The sequence below is a fragment of the Gossypium hirsutum genome, chromosome D08 (assembly GCF_007990345.1).
Source record: "Gossypium hirsutum isolate 1008001.06 chromosome D08, Gossypium_hirsutum_v2.1, whole genome shotgun sequence".
Lineage (NCBI taxonomy): Eukaryota > Viridiplantae > Streptophyta > Magnoliopsida > Malvales > Malvaceae > Gossypium > Gossypium hirsutum.
The window spans coordinates 47,157,334-47,177,728 of NC_053444.1; the positions used below are offsets into that span (position 1 = coordinate 47,157,334).

General features: G+C 33.8%; 1 non-coding gene across 1 annotated transcript; it reads right to left on the reverse strand.

Moving 5' to 3' along the window:
- Positions 1–17,811: 17,811 nt before the first annotated feature.
- LOC121220695 (small nucleolar RNA R71) lies at positions 17,812–17,918 on the reverse strand. Its single transcript, XR_005917912.1, has one exon. It is a non-coding gene; the product is annotated as a small nucleolar RNA R71 (small nucleolar RNA).
- Between the last annotated feature and the right edge of the window lie 2,477 nt (positions 17,919–20,395).

Consider the following 20,395-nt stretch of genomic DNA (forward strand, 5'->3'; position numbering starts at 1 on the left):
AAACGCCGCTAAAAGCCTGTTTTGGTGTAGTGTATGTTTAATGTTAGAGAGGAAATAACCTAACAAATATGGAATACTAGAGTAGTTGGAAAAAAATGCATAGGATGCTTATTTTTCATATTAACTTTATTAGTAATGTATTGTTCTTGGATTGGCGTATTATATTTGATAATTTGGTTTTTAGGTTTTATTGATTGCTTATATTTTTTTATAAATTGATGAATGAAAATTCAAAAAAAAAATGCATGTGTCAAATCATCTAATGAAGTGATAAGAAGATATCTTTCTCATAAGAATGAAATTTTAACTTGTTAAGTACCAACTATTCAATTTTATCTAATTCAGATCAAGAAAATAAATTACAATTACCACTAAAAATAAACTAAGGAAATTATGAAAATTTTGTTAAACTAAAACAATGAAAATCTATAAGTTTCTCAATCAATTTAAAGATTTTGGAACTCTAACTTCACCTATTTTGGTTAATCAATTTTCTCTTGTTCAATTGTTCAATCTATGTAATTACTAATCTAGGATTTAATAACATTAACTAGACTCTTCCAGTACCTAACTAAGTTAATCCCCCGTCCTCACTAGTTATAATTCTATGCTAGGCAAGTTGGACAATGACACTACGAAACGTATTGGGTTGATTAGAGACTAGATATATTCCTATCCTAGCCGCAAATTAACTTGCTCATCAACGCTACTAAAGTTAATCGTAATCTATTTAGTTAAGATCTTAACCTTATTTTTCTCTTCGAAGACCAATTAAGATTATCACATTAATGCAACTTGGTAATCAAGAAAGCATATTACAGAAGCACAAGACTAAATAAATAATTAACACAAATCAAAATAATTGAAGATAAAATAATTAATTAACTAAGAAATATGATCTATCATCGTTCCAAGAAAATATAATTTAGTTCATAATGATTTGAGAAAACCACACAAGAAGAGATTTAAAACAAACTTGCATTGATAAGAAGTAAAAAGAAATAATCTAGAGAGAAATAATTATCGAACTAATGCTAAGTGCTTCAAATCTCTTTTTCTTGTCTTTGCAAGCTTGAAGTTCCCCTTCGTGTGCAAGAATTGTTCCTTAGCCTCTAATTTGATTTATTCCTCATTTCCTCCTTTTTTTCTCCTTAAATCATGTCATTTATTATTTTTAGGGTTTTAATTGCGTCGTTCTATCAACGCAAAAATTACAGTGGAGTGGACTACTTGCTGTCAATTTCTAAATTAAAAAGCTTGCTCCACTCCACTGGATTAAATCCAGTGGAGCGAAAGATTTCTCTTCACTACTTTTTACTCTAGGCTCCCAATGTTTTACTCTTCATCTGAAATCTACAATTTAGAAAGGAAAATAAGAAGTAAACCCGAACTAACTCTAAAAATGATAAAAATCAAACAAAATTCAAATAAAATACAATTAATCCGAAAAACCTTCAAATGCACCAAGAATTAATCTAAATACTAAAAATATCTCCTAAAATGCTATAAAAATTATACTAAAACAACTCTAAATATAAGAGTTATCATAATCATTTTTTAGAATTTAAAATTTTGTAGTTTTGTAATTACAATTTATACTACCAAACATAACGTAAAAAATTACAATACAATTACAATATGTTAACCATGTAGAATTTTTTTGTAATTACAAAATGTTGTAATTACTACTCTAGTAATTATATTTTTTTAGTTATTTTGTGATGTCCAACCATACTTATAAAAAGCTAAGAATTAAGGAATTACGCAGAGTAATTAGCCATAATGGCTTTTAAACTTTTTTTATTTCTCTCTTTTTTTTAAAAAAAATTATATAATTGCGTGGTTATAATTTATACCATCACCAAACAAATCAAAAGTTATAATTACACTTTTGTCATCTAAACGCTTAAACTTACATTGTTGCAAATTCTATGGGAAGTGTCCATGACACCTAATGCTTCATGAATATAATAATTGAAATTGACATAATCGCAATTGATTTAATTAAAGTTAATTATTTTTAGGAGTGAGTAAATTCGATTTGACTCAAAAATTATAAAAAATGAATTTTAAGTTAATTAAATCGAGTTATTCGAGTTATTCGAGTTATTTAATTTTGTTGAGTTAATTAAAATATGTAATTCAAGTTTTGAGTTTGAGTCGAGTTGAATTTTACAATTCAAATAACTCAAATAACATATTGATGTAAATACCTCTTTGGTCTCTGCCAATTTTGAAAATGAGCAAATTGATCTCTCAACAAAAATTACAAAAAAAAAAATTCAAATAATTTCAAATAATTTTTATAATTCAAAATATTATAAAAATTTTAACTTTATATTTTAAAAAGATTATAAAAATTCTAAAGAATATATTTAAAAAGAATCTAAAATAATAATTTTTGGATGTAAATAAGTAAATTAACTATTTAAGTTTATCATACTAAAATATTTTATTTTTTCTCTTATTTTGCTTTGAAAAAGTTTTCAAATATATGTGCTCTAACATTGAATTAGTTATATTATATCAAGATTTTAATTTGACATGTTTAATTTTTTAATTGATCTCGAACAATTTTACTCGATTTTATTAAAAAAAAATTAAATCGAGTTAGGAGGATAAAATAAGACTTACTAAATCGATTAACTCGAATAGTAATTCTTAAGTATTTTAGTCCAAAAAGAGGGGAAGTGGGATTATATTGAGTGGTAATCAGAATATGTGAAGATAAGAAATAAAATAGTGACAACAAAACAGAGAGTCGTACATGAAATTCCTTAATATCTGCGGTTGTGAAATGACATGGTGGAGAATGGGTTTAGGTTCTTATGTTTTTGGGCATCTGATGTTGTTGCTTTTTTTGCTTTGTGATACGGGGGCAGCACAAGAAGTTCCATCCAGATGATACACACGACCCATATAAGGCAATTACTGTCGCAATAGAAAATAATTAAAATATAATCTTTGTGAGATTTTATTCTCTTTGACCCAACTATGTGGAGAAGAATCTTGTACAAAGGAAAAACACATGCACCGTATTTATTAAACATAGAAGCATTACAAAAAGTTCTTCCTTTTACAAGGTTTCAATTCCCACGTACTTTTTTTTAATTGGGGTAAGGAGATGGGGTAAAAGTTATTGAGGTATTGAATAGAGGTGCTCATGGGCCGGGCCGGGCCCGCCCGAAATATAGGAGGGTTTGGGTAAAAATATAGGCCCGAAATATGGGCTTAGGCAAAAAAACGAGGCCCGATTAAAAAACGGGCCGGGCCTTGGGCACCACTTTTTTGGCCCTGGCCCGGCCCGGCCCGAATACAATAATTTTTTATTTTTATTTTTTTAACTTTTAAAATACTTTTTTTAAATTTTTTTAATTTTAAAATATTTTTAAAATACTTTTAAAATACTTTTAATTTTTTTAATTTTAAAATATTTTTAAAATAATTTTTTATTTTTGTTTTAATTTTTAAAATAAATTTTTTGGTATTTATTTAAAAAACGGGCCGGGCCGGGCCCGGGCTTATGAATTTTTTCCCTAAAATTGATGGTTCAATGGTGTGGTCCTAGGGGTATACCTATGCGGAGGTCGATGGTCACGTTCTGGATGTTCGCGATGACCAACATCCTCATTTGGCGCAGGTGGGGGTGTGGTAAACATAGAGGAAAAATCATGTGGCTCGATTGACATCGATGAACTTGAACCGGAAAGAGTCCTATGATGCTATGGATACGGGCCGATAGTGCCGTATTGCGGCGGGTAAGATCCAAAGAGATCAAACTCGTATGCGTATTCACCCCCTGAGAAGCTCGGAATATAGTCATTGCCCGCCAAATTTGGATGATAGCAATGTGAATCACTATGTGAATGTGACTGCTCGGGTTCTGGCTCGGGCTCTGGCTTAGGCTCTAGATCAGGATCATGATTTGCCGCAGGCCCGCCTCTATCGGGGTCACTGGGTACGATCCCCCAGGTCGCTGCATGTGCTGGGGGACTACAGTCGACTGCCCTCCAAGTATATATGGCTTTCTGCAACTACAGTACCATTGTAGGTACTCTAATGATGGTTGCAAATCAGAAGCCATAACCATCTGAGGTCTTTGACCCATCCACAGCGCAACAAATTTTCGATGCTTAACCCCCCAATCCAACTGCGGTTTTCCTCTTTTGTTGATGCCGTGAACAGCCCCCACCTCGCATGGTGGATCCGAGATATATTGGATGCAGCCAAACTGTCGTAGCACCCGATCCCCATGGTACTACTCGACTACATTGAAATTTATAATTGGTACGTTAGTGCACCACATTTCAGAATGAATGTATGCAGACGAGGGTATCACAGCTGTAATTACCGGGATATGATATGACATCCATATAAATTGCATGATTAATAACATGGTTATAATTAACCATAACGTGTGAGTAAGATATAGAAAGTAAGATGTCACGAATATTAGAATAACTTACCCCTTCCCCGGCATGTTGTTCGATCATGAGTTGGTATATCGGGACAGTGCGCGACCTCCCGATACCCGGATAAATACTCCACCTACAAAAACAAATATAGGTTTAAGGTTGGTAACATCAGTCAATATACTATGACTACAAATAATGACAAGTTATATTTTATCATCTGTTCACTAGTGGATAAACATACGGTTGGTGAGTAACCGATGCCAAAAATGGCATTCGATAGAGCGCCCAGGACTGCAGCAATGTAAGTCATCTGCCCATGTCTACAACAGAAGGTTTTTTCGTCCAACAAAGCTCCCGATATAACACTGCTAGAACGGCGGAGCCCCAGCTATACGAGCGAACATTGGACAAATCAGCTAATAGGGGCAAGTACATCATATGCACCTTGCTGTTGTTTGCACCGGGCATCAGTACTCCCCCTAGGATATGCATGATGTACGCTCGAGCAGCGCACGTCAACTCACCTTCAGTGGCATTCGCTGATAACTGTCCAAATTTGGCTTTCAGCCATGTAAATTTCAAGCTCGTAAAATTTGACTCATCGTTGTTTGGCGAGTCTCCTAGTAGCTGATAACATAGTGCAGCCGGATCAGTAAATGCAGTTACTCCCGTTACGGGACTCCCGTCGATTGGGAGCCCAAGCTACAGCGCAACATCCTCTAAGGTCACCGTGCACTCCCCACACGGAAAATGAAAATTGTGGGTTTCCGGGAGCCACTGCTCCACTAGCGCAGATAATAAATCATACTGCAAGTCGAACGTCTGGATCAATGCTGCTGACCCAAATCCGGCTTGCTCCAAGTACGGCATCAATCGTGAATCCGGGGGATACTTTAAACTATTCACCCGGCCCCTTATTACTCGGTACGAGTCCTGATAGTGTTAAATTACAGAAAAAAATATTAGGATAACATGATTTATTTCTATATATTACATATATCCTTTTTTAATAGAACTTGTGATTAACAAATGATAATATATTACCATGTTATTAGCCGCATCAGATATGTGTGTATCGCTGTTAATCAATGAAGCCATTGCGATGCCTGCAACTTCAAAAAAAATTTAGTAAAAAACCCTTATTTCGGCCATTTGTTCGTATTTTTTTCCCGAATTTTATTACTTAAAAAATATACTATTTTCTAATTTTATTATTTTACATTATTTTAGTACATTATGTTTGAAATTTATTAATTTAGTGTGTTTTTTAAATAAATTTAAAAAACCCCTTATTTCTGCTCTTTGCTCGTATTTTTTTCCCAAATTTTATTACTTTCAATAAAAATATATTATTTTCGTATTTTATTATTTTACTTTATTTTAGTACATTATGTTTGAAATGTATTAATTAATTTTTTTTAAAATTTAGTAAAAAACCCTTATTTCGGTCCTTTGTTCGTATTTTTTTCCCGAATTTTAGTACTTTGAAAAAATATACTATTTTCTAATTTTATTATTTTACATTATTTTAGTACATTATGTTTGAAATTGATTAATTTAGTGTGTTTTTTAAATATATATTTTTTAAAAACCCTTATTTCGGCCCTTTACTCGTATTTTTTCTCGAATTTTATTACTTTCAATAAAAATATATTATTTTCTTATTTTCTTATTTTACATTATTTTAGTACATTATGTTTGAAATGTATTAATTATTTCTGTTTTTTTAAAATTTAGTAAAAAACCCTTACTTCAGCCCTTTGTTCGTATTTTTTTCTCCGCATTTTATTACTTTAAAAATATCATATTTTCTAATTTTATTATTTTACATTATTTTAGTACATTATGTTTGAAATTTTTTAATTTAGTGTGTTTTTTAAATATACAATTCTTTTCAGATTTTATTACATTCGGTGAATATACAATTTCCGTTTTTTTTCTTTTCGTATTTTTTGTTTTCTTAAACATATTTTTTTATCATTTTGTTTTTAATGCTATTTTTCTAAAAAAACTAATTACAACATGCTAAATAAATTTCATAAAAAAATTCTAATCAACACAGAATGTACATAACATGAATTCTTTCATGCTAAATAAATTTCATACATTATATATGCTAAATAAAATAATAAAACACATACAATGTACATAACATAGCTTTTTTACACAAATATTACAAAAAAATTAAATTAATACAAAAAAATTACCTTTACTTCTTTTTTTTTTCTTTCTTTTTCCTTCCTTCCCTCTTCTTCTTCTCCTTTCTTTTTCTTTCTTCTCATTTCCTTTTCTTTCTTTCTTTTTCTTTCTTCTCCTTTCATTTTCTTTCTTCTCCTTTCATTTTCTTTCTTTCTTTCTTCTCCTTTCCTTTTCTTTCTTCTTCTTTTTCTTTCTTTCTTCTCATTTCCCTCTCATTTTCTTCTCCACCCACCAGCCGAATGGTCCCCCCATTATAAGGGGGTGGTGCCGCCTGTGGCAGTGGCACCATTGGTGTCACCTGTGGCATCCCCTCCACTAGGGTGCTGTCACATCCTCCAACAGCTTTTTTTAACTTTTTTGTTTTTTTATTATTTTGGTAAATTAAAAAAATTAATATTATTTTGGTATTTTTTTGTAATATTTTTGTAAAAGACCCATAAATGTTAACTTTGTTGATGATGCGTCATTGAGAGTACCAAAAATAATCTATCCCTATAAAATAACGAAAATAATAGTATAACGGAAGTAGGGTCAAATCCTCAGGGACTGGACTTGCATAACTTCTTTTCCTCGAGATCCCGAGCACAGTCGTGCCCAAGAAAAGCGGCGTACCTGAAAGAAAAACAGAATTAAAAACATGGAGGGATTAAAATTGTATAAATTGAAATCGAAATTGTAAAGAGAAACAAAATTGAGAAAAGAGATTCTTTGATTAAGATATTCCAGCCTCCGATTATCTCGATCCTTTTTGGGTTCAATCCTAGGCTTTTAGGTTATCCTTCTCGAATAGAATAAGCCAGTTATAGTGGAAGAGGATGCCTACAACCACCAGCTCCACTTAGATTTTAGACTTACAATTCAGAGGAACTTGACTCTAGCCAACTGCCACTTTTGTGGGACTATCTTACACTAGATCATCACTTCTCAATGGCGAATGCCACGCCATTTTGTCTCTTGGGCTCGACGACCACTGATGTAGTAAGCTAACGAACCGACTGTGCAACCTTCCCAAAACATACAAAGCGGCCGCGTTTGCACAAGATGAAAAGATCACTTTTGGAAGGACATGGACGGAAGTGCCAGTCCCGTAATACGGAGAAACAGTGAATACTCGTTGAGAAGGCTAAGTGTGGATTCTAAGCCTCATGAACCTTTTTTTTTGGGAATCTCGACAACCTTTGGCTAGATGAATTTAATGGCTTATATTTTTTGGGAAAGAGAAATAAGTTTGATAAAGTGGAATTTTATTGAATAAAATAAAAGGAACAAAAACTAGAGCTTTTGGGAGAGGGTGCTTTTACAGAAAAGATGAGTGCAATTTGTGTCACCCCATCCCCTATTTATATTACTTAGAAAACCTAGTTTGTTCCTATTTAAATTCTACAAGATAAATAAAGATAAATAACGGTAAAAGCTGAAATTAAATATAAATAATAATCTTAACAATAATCCTAATATAATTCAAATTTAAATAGAGTCTTATGTTTATAAAATCTCTTCTTTGAGCTTTTGTCCCCAAGTCTTCCACACTTTGTATTTTTGGCACCACTTCTTTCCTATTTCGCATGCTGGCCCATTTTGCTTCCAATTCACACTTTTTGCCCCCAAATTTCTTTTTGCCTTCAATTTAATCCCTACCAGATAAAAAACCATAAATAGCTCAAATTAGCAGGATCATGTTCAAAATAAACATGTAATTAATACATAAAAATATGTCATTCTATAGTATTATCAAATTCCCCCTACTTAGCCCATGCTTGTCCTCAAGTATGGTTCCTATCCACTATGTAATTTAGATTTTACGATCAAAGAAGTATCACCCCAAAGTTTTATAAAAATTAGGCATAATGCATATGAAAATAAAAAGAACCTTTATCTTGCTTTAAGTAAAACTAAAAAAGTATTCCAATTTAAACACACAAAAATCAAAATCGATTTGGATTATTTTATGAGAATTAAGTAATTTACTAAACTTACTAAGACACCCTATTTGTTTCCACTCTTAGTCGCTAAATGCGATTCATTATTATTACTTTTCCCCCCCTTTTTTTTGCTTAAGAATATATTGAACCTTTTGACGTGAAGAGAGTTGACAGCCAAGCACCCCACCCCGGTTACTTAGCCCAACATACTCCTAACTTATTATATTTATATATGTTTTTTGCTTAAGAATATATTAAACCTTTTGATGCGAAGAGAGATGACAACCAAGCACTCCACCCCGGTTACTCAACCAACACGTTTTTAAAATTTTTTTGTTTAATTTCGGTTAGCAGAGTTTTACCTAACACATCACACAACCTTTTGATGTGAAGTAGGATGACAACCCAAGCACCCTACCCTGGTTACTCAGTCAGTCACGTTTTAAGCTGCACTTATAACCACGGAGGCATCAAAATTTATTACTATCAAGAAACAAAATTTTAATTTTGGAGGACAAGGAAAAACAATCAAGTGTCAAAAATAATTTTTGGCAACTCCCTAACAGTCATGAACATAAATTTAGCATACAATTATATTAAGTGTCCTCTTTGCATTTAGACTTAATCGATTTTACTATAAGCAAGATAGGGTTAACTCTATTAATTATAATTATTTTAGCCTAATAGAAAAAAATAATGGAGATGAAATCAATATAGAAAAATCATAACTAACTTAGTAGACAAGAATCAGGCTCGTAGGTCAAACAGTGGGCAATTTCTGGTTAAAATCTTGGGCATGAAAGAGGCAGGATAAACTAAAAATAAATGTGGGAAAAAATGAGCACAAGGCAGCAACAACAGTAACACAACAGTAAAAGCAGCAAATAAAATGATAGAAATAATGAGAAATGCCTCCCCTACTTAAAACACATTGTCCTCGATGTGAATGACAAAGGAAAACAAATATGTGAAAGAAAAATATTTTAGAAAAACTCCCCATGTAGTCACTGTCATTCATGCATAGTTGCAAGGAGGAGAAGGTTCGGCGTCACCAAGGTCGACGTGTTGGGGTGCCAAGAACTAAGACTGATGATTGTTAATGGTGAAGGAGGGTTCGACTACGACGTAACTCCTAGTCCTAGTTATGGTGGTTCAAAAATCAGCGGTGGGGTTTTTTTCTCGTTGATTTTCTTAGATATAAGAAGAGAGAATAAAATTGATTAACGTGCAAGAAAATAAAAATAAAAATAAAATAAAATAAAAATAAAATTGGGTTGCCTCCCAACAATCGTGTAATGACCCAAATTTAAGGTTATCAGAATAGTAGTTTCAGGACCACAAATTTGATGAGGAAAAATTTATTTTTATTATATTTATATGGCCTAAAATTTCATAAAGATATTTCGTGAAAATTTCGTTCAAAAATTTTGACGTTTGGGCACTCAATTTAGTCAAAAGGACTAAATGGTAGAAAGTGCAAAAGTTGAGTTCTATATGTTAGAGGTGTCCAATTGTTATGAAATTTTAAATTGGAGGTCTTTATATGGTAATTAGACAATTGGTTAAGTTTTCAGACAAAAATGGACATGTTTGGCATGTTTCCAAAGTTTTTCATTAAGGGCATTTTAGTCATTTAGTTATTAAAATGAATTAAAAACAAAATTAAAAGCCAATTTTTGATCATCTTCTTCATTAGGCCGAATTTGGCAAGGGGAGAAGCCATAGTTAGGGTTTTCAAGCTTCCAAGCTCCATAGTAAGTGATCCCAAGCCCCGTTTTTAATGCTCTTTACGTTTTTAAGATCCCGATAGCTTAATTTAGCTTACTCTAGCAATAATTTAACCTAGGGTTTATATTTGGAAAAATACCCATAGGTGAAAAGTGTTTATTTTGATGTTTTATGATAGGATATGAAGCTAGAAATTATGTTAAACAACTTTTGCTAGCTGATTTTAAGCGAAAACGAGTAAGTTGACATAATCGGTAAAAATCCCTAATGTACATAAGTAAGTGTTAGAGTGAGAATTTGATGTTGTCATAGAAGATAAAACTGTTCAGCATGTTATATAACATAAGAATATGAGATTAAGTTTAATTTTCGAACTTTGGGGCAAAAGCGTAATTATGTAAAAGTTTAGGAGCAAAATCATAATTTTTCCAAAGCTAGAGTCGAGGGCTATTTTGATAAATGTGAGTATTAAATGAGTTAAATTTTCTATTTTAGATCAAGAAGAATGAAACTCGAGGTTAGACAAAGGAAAGAATAAAGTTGAAGGCTAAGTTGGTGAATTTGGCTATATTTTGTACCGAGGTAAGTTTACGGTAAATAAATACAATATTTCAATAATTATTATTAATATTGTTATTTTTCAGAAATTATGCATTTATTTTATTAATTTATTTAATGTTGACTCAAGTATGAGATGACAGAGAATCGGTGTTAAAAAGCCTTGTTGAAACATGAGGAATGTATTGGATACAAATGTTATGACATTTGGGTAAAGAGGTCCCATTTAAGACCATGTATAGGACATGGCATTGGCACCGAGATGAGAGGTCCCCCGTAAGACCATGTCTGGGACATGGCATGGGCATCGATATGAGAACATCCTATGTAAGACCATGTCTGGGACATGGCTTTGGCATGTTATTATCAGAAAAGACCCAAGTATGCTTATTATTCCAACGTGTCTCAACGGGCTAGTAAACGAATCATGTTAATGAAAGTTCATTTAAAAGCATAAATGGCAAGCTCAGATGAGTTATAAGAGTTAAGAACTTACTATATTATCAATTGATACTCAATGTTTCAGCAAGAGAAGAATAAGTTACGATCATGAGTTAACTAAGTAAACCAGCAAGAGAACGAGAATGAGATTAAATAAAGAGTAAACTAGAGATCTTGACATTTGAGTTTAATTATTTGTGTTAAATGTTATTATTTATTTACTAGTTAACTTACTAAGATTTATCTTCTTTTATTTTTCTTGCTCTTATAGTATTGTAAAGCTACTTTCGGGAACTTAAAGACGTCGGAGATCGTCCACACTATCAACGTGATGAACCATGTTTGGGTTATGGCATGTATAGGGACTTATTTATTTTGAATGTTTATATTTATGATTTTGCTAAAGAATGATATGTAAGTGTTTGATGATAAATGGTTGTTAAAATGGCTAAGTATGAAGGTGTTTGTTGTTACAAATGTTTAGGTGATAAATCATGAATAGAAATCATGAAAGAGTAAAATTTGCAAAGAAACAGATTTCAAGCATTAACAGTGACGTGACTTTGAAAAATCACCTAGGATAGTATAAAATGAATTAGAAAGTTAATGATATATATAGTTAAAGCTTATTGAGTCTACTTTCATAGAAAAATAATGGTGTAGCAAAATGAATTTTATATTTTAAGATATGTGAATTTTAGTGAGATAGGGTCAGAACTATTTTTGGAGTCCTCTATTCTGAGTTTAGAAAATCATTTAAAATTATAAAAAAATGGTTATGAGTTTTAGTTTATATGTATAGATTTTTTTATTGACTCTATTTTCTGTAGAAACAAGTCAAAACACCATATGAAAATCCTACAATGATAAAGCTTATTTTTAGTGACAAGAGGCAGGATAGTCAAGTGGTGAAACAGGGGAGACTTTAACTAATAAACTGTACTAATTGGTTGAACCAAAAATTCTGAAAAATTTATGGTAAGAAGACATATGAGCCTAGTTTCAGGGAAAATTTATGGATTTAAATTTCAAATTTCGTAGCTCGAGTTATAACTAAATTAGTAACTGCTGCGCAGGTGGATAGCTTTATTATGAATAGTGAAATTAATTTCAAAAGTAAAATTTTATGCCCCAAAATTTTAAGTTAAGTAAAGTAATGCCTTGAGCTCGACTCTGGCAACGGTCTTAGGTAAGTACTGTTACATTTTGTTGGTATTAGAGTAGGTTTAGTCGGTTCTCGAAATACTCAGTATGAATAAAAGTCTACCTATACATGTCATACTTATATTTTGATAGTGTGACGACTCCTGACGATTTTAAAATGTTTTCTTTTATAGTTATGGATCTCAAACGAGTTGGCACTGATGAAGTAGAGAGTAATGCACCCACTCCCGCAGAAGGGACGGTGCCACCAGATGTTAATGTTAGTGAAAGGCTCATATCAGTTAGTTAGGGAGGAGGAGCTAGAGAAGTCTTCTTCCAAGCTATGAATGATTGGTTTGTCGAGTTCGTTCGTACAAATTTGGCTGTGAGACCTCCACCCCCTCATGATTCTCAGGTTCCCCATGTAGCTTCCCCAACTGTAGGTATAGTTATCAGAGAGAGACCTCCAGTTGATAAGATCCGAAAACAAGAGACTGAAGAGTTTTGGGCTACCAAAGTTGATGATGCCGAGAAAGCTGAATTTTGGCTCGAAAATACTATTCGAGCTTTTGAAGAATTATCTTGTACACCTGAAGAATGTATGAAGTGTGTTGTTTCACTTCTTCGAGATTCAGCCTATCACTGGTGGAAGACTCTCATGTCAATGGTACCGAGTGAGAGGGTTACCTGGGATTTCTTTCAGGAGGAGTTCCGTAAGAAGTATATCAGCCAGAGATTTATAGATCAGGAAAGGAAGGAGTTTCTTGAGCTAAAACAAGGTAAGATGACCATGACTGAATATGAACGCAAATTTGTCAGACTTAGTAAATATGCCCGGGAATTTGTGTCCACTGAAAATAACATGTGCAAGAGATTTGAAGATGGGCTTAATCATGACATCCGACTATCAGTAGGTGTATTGGAAATCAGAGAGTTTGTTGTTCTGGTGGAAAGAGCCTGTAAAGTAGAAGATTTGTTTAAAGAAAAAGAGAAGGCCAAAGCTGAAGTTGATGTGCAAGATACAAAAGAAGAGGAAAGTGAGTAAATCATTTCAGTCTACGTCTAAGAGGCCTAGAGTGCTCTCTAGTGGATCAAATTTTCCAGCCAGATATTTTAGCCGAAGCAGAAGCAGACGATTTGAGGGTTGTAGAGCTCAAACCACTACAGTTGCAAGTACGGGCAGTACTCAAACTTCTAGGCCAGAATGTCCTCAATGTGGTAAACACCATCCTAGAGAGTGCAGAGCAAGTAAATTTTTTTTTTAGATGTGGTGCACCAGATCACTTTATCCGGGGATTGTCCTGAAACAACTAAGAGAGAAGTTATACCCAGTGCGAGATCAGGAAATGTTTCTACCAGAGGTAGACCACAGAGAAACCCAGGAGTTGGAGCGAATAACAGGGGTATGTCCAGAGACTCAGCAGTTAGATCAGATGTTAGAGTACCCATAAGAACATATGCTATTCGTGCTCATGAAGAAGCATCCTCTCCTGATGTAATTACCAGTACATTTTCTCTCTATGATACTAATGTATTGCATTAATTGATTCTGGCTCTACACATTCATACATATGCACAAAAGTAGTATTTGTTAAAAATTTGTCTGTTGAGCCTACTGAATTCATGGTTAAAGTCTCGAACCCCCTGGGCCAGTTTGTGGTGGTGGATAAAGTTTGTAAAAATTGTCCACTGATGGTAAAAGATATTTTTTTTCCGGTTGACTTGATGTTATTTCCTTTCGATGAGTTTGATGTGATATTGGGCACGGATTAGTGAACTCAGCATGATGCAGTAGTAAACTGTAAACAGAAATATATTATGCTGAAGTGCCAGAATGGAGAACTACTTCGGGTTAAATCTGATCAGACAGAGGAATTATCTGATGTGATTTCAGTGATGACAGCTCAGAGGTGTGTCAGAAAAGGGTATGATGTTTATTTGGCATATGTGTTGGATACTAAGGTATCTAAGTCAAAGATACAGGCAATGCCAGTTGTATGTGAATTTTCTGATGTGTTTCCAGAGGAATTACTAGGGTTGCCACCAAAAAGAGAAGTGGAATTCTCTATAGATCTGAATCCGAGAACTACCCCAATTTCCATAGCTCCGTATCGTATGGCTCCTACAGAATTAAAAGAGTTAAATACGTAATTACAGGAACTTGTTGATAAAGGTTTTGTTCGTCCGAGTCATTCACCCTGGGGTGCTCCAGTTTTGTTTGTGAAAAAGAAAGACGGGTCTTTGAGATTGTGTATCGACTATCGGTAGCTCAATAAGGTAACTATAAAGAATAAGTACCCATTGCCTCGTATTGATGACTTATTTGATCAGCTGAAAGGTGCCACAGTATTCTCGAAGATTGATCTCCGATCGGGTTATTACCAGTTACGGGTAAAAGAGCCAGATGTGCCAAAGACAGCTTTCAGAACCATGTATGGGCATTATGAGTTTCTGGTTATGCCGTTTGGGCTGACTAATGCACCTGCAGTATTTATGGATTTGATGAACCGAATATTTAGACCGTATTTAGACAGGTTTGTAGTAGTTTTCATTGATGATATTTTAGTTTATTCTCGAGAAGAAAATGAGCATGTAAAACATTTGAGAATAGTGTTGCAAATTCTGCGTGAAAAGAAGCTTTATGCTAAATTCAGTAAATGTGAATTTTGGCTTCGAGAGGTGGGGTTTCTCGAACATATTGTATCTGCAGAAGGCATCAGGGTAGATCCGAGTAAAATCTCAGCTATTGTCAATTGGAGTCCACCGAAGAATGTATCTGAAGTTAGAAATTTCTCTTGGGTTTAACTGGCTATTATCGGAGATTTGTACAGGGGTTTTCTATGATAGTTTATCCGATGACCCGTTTATTACAGAAAGATGTTAAATTTGAATGGACAGATAAATGTCAGCAAAGTTATAACTAAATTAGTAACTGCTGCGCAGGTGGACAGCTTTGTTATGAATAGTGAAATTAATTTCAAAAGTAAAATTTTATGCCCCGAATTTTTAAGTTAAGTAAAGTAATACCTCGAGCTCGACTCCGGCAACGGTCTCAGGTAAGGGGTGTGTCAAATCGCTTGTTTAACGTCGTTAGCTTGACCTCCCAACTAGTATTGGGGTTGCTCCAGCTGAATTCTTTCATTCATATGGGCTTGGAAATTCTCCTTTTTTACCACATCCACCATATTTGGGTTCAATTGTCATTGTGCCTCTTGCTTTGGTTTCATTTTTTCATCCAAGAAAATCTCATGTGTGCCTGTCAAGGGGTTAATCTCTTTTAAGTTGGCAATGGTCTCATCATTCTCCAAAAATGCGCATTTGAGATGCTCGAGAAGTGGTTTGAATTCCAGATTTTGTGACTGCACAACAGAAAGTAGAAGGTTAGTATCCATAGGAGCCAATAATTCATTAACATATTCACAAATTGATAAGCTATAAAAGTAACATATTTTAATCTCATTCTTAATGCGTTTTTGAAGAATTAATTGTATAAATTAGTGAATTTGATGTTCCTAATCCTTTAAATTCATGTTTCTGTACTTAGGAGAGCACTTGGAAGTGAAAAGAGTGAAAAATGAGCCAAAACCGGATAAATAGAGTTGTTTTTATGTTCCACACGGCCTGAGCACTTCCACACGGGCTGGCCACATGCCCGTGTGAGCCACACAGGCTAGCCACACGTCTATGTTCCAGCCCGTGTCGATAACGCACCCTGCTTCCCAATTTTTAGGCTTTCTGAGCATTCTAAAGTCTATAAATAACAATTAAAAGAGGAATTAAGGGGATATACAGAGAAGAATAAAGAAAATACTTGAAGAGCGCTATCGAAATCATCTCAGGAAGCAGATCTCCTTCAAGATTGAATATCTCTATTTAATTTCTTTAGAAGTTTATTTAGGTTTCTTTATGTCTTGTTGTTATCTTAACTTTGAGATGTTTCTATTGAGGATTATGAACTAAATTCCCTAGATACCTAGGGAAGATGAAACCTATGATGAATCTTATTATTTGATTTCTGAGTTACATAAAAAATACTTGATTCTTGTTCTCAATTATGTATGCTTATTTCATGTTTTAGTATCTTCAGGATATTAATTCATGATTTATGTGCTTAATCAGTAGAGCAAAAGTCCCAGTTGAAGAGTAGATCTAGCATAATTGAGTGGAGTTGCAAGCAATCCTAGAAATAGGACGGCATAAATCTACCGGATTAGAGTCAAATCTAATAGGGGAATTCATAGATCTAGTTAATGCGACAATAGGGGTTTTAATTTGAAAGAGATTTCAATTATTCAACCTAGAGTCAGTTGTTCTTATTCTCGAAAGAGATATTAACATAATTTAAGGATTTCTACGGATTGAGGCACAAGTGAATAAATCGTTTAGTTCAGATTCAAAATAATAAGTGAAGTCTAGGTGGATTCTTTCCTGGGTATTGTTTGTCTCATTGGTATATTCGATAATTTTCCTATTTTATTCTCTGTTGCGTTCTTAGTTAAATTAGTTTAGTAATTTTAGATTAAAAACAATGACTTCTATTTGATAGCTAAATAATAGAAAAACAATAATTACTAGTACTTTTAGTCCTCGTGGATACGATATTCCCCACTCACCATAACTATACTATTATTCGATAGGTGCACTTCCCTTAGTCGTTTTTATAGTTAGTTTGGTAACCATCAAGATTTTGGTGCCGTTGCCGAGGACTAAAATATTAGGAGCATTTGATTTTTATTAATTTAGCCATTTATTTTTTCTACATTTTATTTTTTTAGTTTATTTTTTTTTCTAATTTTTCTTTTATTTTTTTGATAGGTTCCTTTAGTTTATAACTAGAAGGAACCTGTCAGGACCATTATTGTTTGATAGAGAAATTAAGAGTACAGCTCGCAGAAGCCGTAGAGAAGCAAGACAGAGTTGACAGAATATAGTGGGAGAGCAAGAGGACGTTAATATTGTTACTGAGGAGATGGCTGATAATTAGAATAATCAACTACCTCTTGTGGTTGCTGTGAATCCTACAAATCCGAATCTTGCTCCTCGTACTATGTGCGATTATGCCAAGCCCAGTCTAACTGGGGCTGAATCAAGTATTGTGAGACTCGCTATTGCTGCAAATAATTTCAAATTGAAGCCGAACACTATTCAGATGGTATAACAATTTCTTCAATTCAATGGTGTGCAGGATGGATATCCAAATACTTATTTGGCTAATTTTCTGGAAGTCTGTGATACTTTCAAGATTAATGTCATTTCTGACGATGCCATTCGCCTACGATTGTTTCCCTCTCATTGAGGAATAAAGCTAAAAATTGCTGAACTCCTTACCACGAGTATCTATCACTACATGGGATCAAATGACCGAGAAATTTCTATTGAAGTACTTCTCACTGGCTAAGACAGCTAAGTTGAGGAATGATATCTCTTCCTTCGTGCAGATGGACTTTGAGACCCTATATGATGCATGAGAGAGGTATAAGGATTTATTGAGACAGTGCCCTCACCATGGGTTACCTTTACAACGGTTTGAATCCCTCAACTAGGCAGTTCATCGATGCAGCAGCCGGTGGTACCCTGAATAATAAAACACCTAAAGAGGCTTATGAGTTTATAGAGGAGATGTCACTGAATAATTATCAATGACAAGTTATGAAGCAAAGTAGACAAAAGCAATCGGTGTTTTTAACTTAGATGCAGTCATCATGTTATCAAATCAGGTAGAACTCTTGAATAAAAAAATTGATGGTTTATATGTTTCTACGTAGGTACATCCAATGATGCAATGCGATGCAAATGGATGTGGAATAAATAATTCAAAATATTTACCCGTCGGTCCTAGCACGGAGAATGAGCAAATAAATTATATGGGTAATAATTCTAGTCCTGAAAATAATCTTTATAGTAATAACTATAATGCAGGATGGAGGAACCACCCAAATTTCTCATGGGGTGGTCAAGGAAACCAAAGACCACAACCCCCTCAAGGCTTTCAACAACAATCCTATCAGCAAGAGAAGAAATCGAACCTTGAAGAGATGTTAGCAAAATTTATTTCTGTGCCAGAGACCCATTTTCAAAACATTGAGACAACTTTGAAAAATTAGCAAGCGTCAATTCGTGGGCTCGAAAATGAAATTGGACAACTTGCTAAATTAGTTTCAGAAAGGCAGCAAGGTAGTTTACCTAATAACAAAGAACCCAACCCAAAAGAGCATGTGAAAGCAGTTACACTAAGGAATGGGTTGGCAAAACCTGAAAAGAAGCTGCAACAAGAATTTGATAAGAAAAAGGACGAGGGGTTACAACCCGAAGTGAGTGAAACACCGGTACTTAAAGAATATAAACCACCGATCCCATATCTAGCAAAGTTGAAGAAAGACTGCATGGATGCACAATTTTGTAAATTTCTTGAACTTTTTAAATAGTTTCATATTAACTTACCTTTCGTTGAAGCTATTTCGCAGATTCCCACATATGCAAAATTTTTGAAAGAGCTATTAACAAATAAAAAGAAGTTTGAAGAGCTATCCATTGTGGAATTCAACGAGGAATGTTCAACTATTCTCCAAAATAAACTACCGATTAAGCTAAAAGATCCAGGAAGTTTTATTATTCCCTGTTTTATTGGTAGTTTAAACATTGAGAAAGCATTAGCTGATTTAGGTGCTAGCACTAATTTGATGCCTTATAAAATGTTCAAGTAGCTTAATCTTGGGGAACCAAAACCCACTAGGCTGAGTATTTAATTAGCTGATAGATCTGTTAAATATCCTAGGGGTATTATTGAAGATGTCCTTGTAAAAGTAGATAAATTCATATTCCCTGTTGATTTTGTTGCGCTTGACATGGATGAGGATGTTGAGGTGCCTTTGATTTTAGGTCGCACATTTTGAGCCACTGTTAGGGCTATCATTGGTGTGGGTGATGGTAAACTTGTGCTTAGGGTAGGTGACAAAGAGATTATTTTTAAAATCTATAATGCCATGCGATTTTCTAGAGAACAAGATGATTCCTGTTATTTTATTAACTTTATTGACCATGTTATTAAAGATTCATTACAGGAAATCGTCCATAAGGACACGTTGGAACTGTGTCTTGTCTAAGGAGAGAAGGTAGATGACGATACTGCTGTGATAGGTGAGACAAATGAACCTTGTGCTTAATTTGGAAAACATTATGGAGGTATTCATGGATGACTTCTTGGTATTCGGTAATTCTTTCCATCTTTGTTTTAAAAACTTAAAACAAGTTTTAATGAGATGTGAGGAAATGAACCTTGTGCTTAATTTGGAAAAATGTCACTTTATGGTTCGAGAAAGGATTATGTTGGGCCATGAAATTTCTAGTAAAAGGATTAAAGATTTCTCTAACATAGCTAAGCCTTTAACAAATTTTCTGGAAAAAGATGTGCCCTTCGAATTTAGTCAGGAATGTTTATAAGTGTTTAATACTCTTAAAGAAAAATTAATCAGTGCTTCGATTGTAGTTGCACTTGATTGGAATTTACCCTTTGAACTAATGTGTGATGCGAGTGATTTTGCAGTAGGTGCAGTTCTCGGACAGCGAAAGATAAGCATTTTGAACCAATTTATTATGCCAGTAAGACATTGACAGATGCACAAGAAAATTACACTACTACCGAAAAAGAATTGCTCGCTGTGGTTTTTGCATTTGATAAATTTAGACCATATTTGATATTATCTAAAGTTGTTGTTTACATTGACCATGCGGCTCTTCGTTATCTCCTAACTAAATCAGATGCAAAACCTCGACTTATAAGATGAATTTTATTATTGCAGGAGTTTGATTTGGAAATTCAAGATAAGAAGGGCGCTGAAAATTTTACAACAGATCACCTTTCCAGGCTACTGAATTCACATCTCAAGGAGCTTAATGAGAATGAGATAAATGACTCATTTCTTGAGGAACAACTCTTAGTTATAACTAACTCTAAAGTCCATTGTTTTGAATATATTGCGAATTACTTAG